Source organism: Lepeophtheirus salmonis, chromosome 6 (genome assembly GCF_016086655.4).
Source record: "Lepeophtheirus salmonis chromosome 6, UVic_Lsal_1.4, whole genome shotgun sequence".
Taxonomy (NCBI): Eukaryota; Metazoa; Arthropoda; class Copepoda; order Siphonostomatoida; family Caligidae; genus Lepeophtheirus; species Lepeophtheirus salmonis.
Genome location: NC_052136.2, coordinates 47151527 through 47155264, shown reverse-complemented (window position 1 = coordinate 47155264; position 3738 = coordinate 47151527). Strand labels below are relative to the sequence as shown.

Genomic DNA, 3738 nt, shown 5'->3' with positions numbered 1-3738 from the left:
AAGCAATTTTTTTGCTTCTTCAAGTTTTCGTTTCTGGTTTTAAAATCATCTCTGTATAAAATGCAACACTTTTTGAAAACTACAAAAATTGTAATATTTTCAAACAAATCATAAAATTTGGAAAAATTAAATTATAAACAGAATCAAGGGACACCTCGTATACTTCTTCAATACTATAATTATTCATCTATATTCATACAACAAACGCTATCAGTTTTTCTTTCGGTATGTATGTCTGGATATTGTTATTTTTGCTCTAAGAAATAACAATTTTGTTATATTAATAAAATATGGTATTTGTTTTACATGTAGCATCGGGGGAATACACAGTGTATACTTTATATAGTGTTCCTTGATGTATATCATATACATATCTATACAAATATATCAAAGGTTGTATGTAGGTATATATATATATATATGCTACCTGTAAGTCATTTTTGAGTGTAGATACTTGAACTAAGATATGGTTAAATAGACTCGAGTAGAACGTCTTTTTTTTTAAATCCCAAAAGATAGTAGATTTATAGAGTAATATAAAAACTGAATATAAAACTGAATAACCCCACGCAGGTGTTTAAGTCAACTCATATTCAAATAGAAAAAAAAAGTGGTGTACTTGAAAAAAATGAATGTGACTTTAAATGAGGCTTGACAACAAGTTTATAAACTCCCTGGCTTGTCATGTCGTATAAAAAAATATCATGCTGTTATGATTATTATTTTATTATTGAGAAAATAACGTTTCAGTTACTATATGTGAGTTTTGTATTGAAAAACGGAGAGTAATAGCAAGGAATTGTTATGGAAGTTATCTGCTATATTATAAAAGCAAAGGTGTTGGTTTGTCGACGCATAAATTCTCCAAACAATGGCAAGTACTACAAGAATTACACTATCAGTATATATTATTGAATGTGAAACAATGAAAACTTAAATAGAACTATACATCTTTGAATTGTTATTCGTTGATAATTTAGTGCCTTTCATTTTTCGATAGATATTTTTTCATTTTACTATGATAGGTGTATTTTGTAACGTTTTTGAGCGATTGATAATAACCTTAAATCAATAAAAGCTGTTTTATTAATCTCATCTTTTCACTAAATTTTTCGTCAACAAAAAATAGGGTTGGATTTGAGGATTACTCGGGAAAAAAAACTCGACAACAGCCGATATTTTTTTAGAAATTACAAGATCTTTCCATAATTTTTTTTTTTTGAAATTGCAAAATTACTTCAACTTGAATATTATTCAAAACTGGAAATATTTGATTAGAGATTAGTAAAATTTGTAGTATAACTCAAAAGGACAATAAAAAAGGCGTTACATACCATCGATTCCCAAAAGATCTTGCAAGAAGGAATTCATGGATTTTTACTTGTCGAAGAAAAAATAAATTTAATACTGATGAAGCCAGAATTTGTGCTTATCATATTGACCTTGGTATTTCAAAAGACAACTTGCAGAATGAATTTTTGGGAAATTAAAGTAATATTTTTTGAAACCTAATGCTTTTATAAACTGTCATTTGCACAAAGACTATATCAGCCTAAGTAAAGATAGGCGTAACAAAACTGCCGATCTAAGAAAAAAAATGATTTTCTGGGACTTACGGTTTATATAATTCCGTCAAATGAGATACCGGAGTCTCCGAAGATTTGAATGTAGAGGCTGTCCAGGATAATTCAAAAGATGTATCTCTTAATGATATCAACATTCAGTTTTTGTCATTATACAGTGAAATTCAATATACAAATATATATAAGAAAATGATTAACTTAAGAAAATAATTTTGGAAGCAGAAAATGATACTTCAAATACCTGATAAAAAGAAAAATCAGATATTGATAAGAAACACACTGGTAGCAAGCTTGGCCAATCAATGACAAAACGTATATTATAAAGTAAGAATACCAAGTTCAATTGGAGAAAAGAAAGTAGTTTATGTGTTTTTAAATGGGAAAATAAATTAATTAAAAAATTGAAATATAATAAGCTTCTTAGGTTGTGTAAATATAGATTACAATAATATTCCGACAAAAAAAAAATTACATAAGAGTCTATATAATTACATAGTTTTTATGTAAGACGATTAAAACAAGTTAATAGATACTTCATATTCAAATTAATTGATTAGTATTTACTCATTATTAGTATTATATAGATTTATAAGTAATTATTTTTTCTCGTTTTTCTTTATTGTAATATATATTCACGCAACCTACCCAGCTTATTATATTTCAATTTTTTAATTAATTTATTTTCCCATTTAAAAACACATAAACTACTTTCATTTCGTGTAGAAAATCTCATTTTGACAAAAGAAGCAAAAAACATGTTTTTACGATCTATTGTTCTTCCTCTTTCATTGAAAACTCCAGATTAATCCTCTTTATTCTGTGTTTAGTAGGTTTTTTTGGCTGTTTTCTAAATTTTTTATTAATTTGCATCTTTCTCGACGAGGTTTGGAAAATAAAAAATAATGCGTATGTCATCATGATTGACTATGGATGTTGAAATTTAAAAAAGAAACGAAATAGATACAAAAATTATTATAACTACAAAACCGTATTAAGCAGTCAGAAATTAGAAGCTGAAAACGCGACTGCTTAGTAACCCCTTACACCAAGTTTTCCATTCTGTGATTAAATTCGATGATACACATGAAACAAGTGGCCGTTAAATCAGGTAATGACGACAAAACCACTTATTTTACTATCAAAATTTACTTATACCTATTAACACCATAAGTTCTTAATTTTTTCAAGTTTGAACACCTCCTTTTATTGAAATGTTAATCTTCTAAATAAAAATTAATCTATAAGTCTCAAAATTGGTATATATCTCTCTCTCTTGAATATTATTAAAAACTTAAGCATGCAAATCAAAAATGTAAGGAATTAAATTTTTTAAGTATAAACTTATAAAAGGTCAGATATTACAAAAATTGTATATAAACATAAAATGTTATTATTTACAGGGAGAGGGGATCAAATTGTCGCCTACTTTAAACCTTGATAACTTGAAGATGGCATTATCAAATAAAAACCAGTTACCAAATAGGAATATTATTCTCGTCAGCTGACGATACGTAGTTCAGTTTCATCATGCCGTAATCATATGAGGAGATAAAGACCTATAAGTGGAACGAGGAGCTTTCGAGGTCCGCCGTAGTCATTGCATTGGTTAATAATGGAGGTGAAATCTCTAATTCAACGATTGCTTCAACCTTAGGAGTAAATTTACAGACTGTTCAGCGTATCTGTAAGAAGCTAGAGGACACCTGGGATGTTGATGCCACCATAAAGAGGGCACCCAAGGAGGAGGGCGCCGACAGGAAGGTCAGGGACACAGACTTTGTCGACAAGGTGAAGAAGATGGTTGAGGATGACCCTACCAGGTCCATGAAGGCCATGGCGAAGGATCTGGGCTGCCATGAGAAAACAATAAGGGACTGTGTATCTGAGGATTTAAGGTGAAGGAGCTACAAGATGCAGGTGGGCCAGATCTTGACCCAGAAGGCAAAGGACAACAGGATGATGAAGTCAACAAAATTGCTCAACAAGCTCAAGCACCCAAAGTAGCCCGGGGTGCTGTGTTCTTTCTCTGATTAAAATAATTTATGTCAAGATCAGAAGTTCAACAAGCAGAACAACAGGTGGATAGCCACCTACAACAGCCATGTGAGGAAGTTAATGAAGACCAAGTTCCCTGCAATGGTCATGGTGTTCGGGG

General features: G+C 30.3%; 1 long non-coding RNA gene across 1 annotated transcript; it reads left to right on the top strand.

The window, feature by feature from the left end:
* Positions 1 to 740: 740 nt before the first annotated feature.
* Positions 741 to 3058, top strand: LOC139905849 (uncharacterized). The gene is made up of 3 exons (XR_011780935.1): positions 741 to 874; positions 1130 to 2691; positions 2984 to 3058. It is a non-coding gene; the product is annotated as an uncharacterized lncRNA (long non-coding RNA).
* The last annotated feature ends 680 nt before the right edge of the window (positions 3059 to 3738 follow it).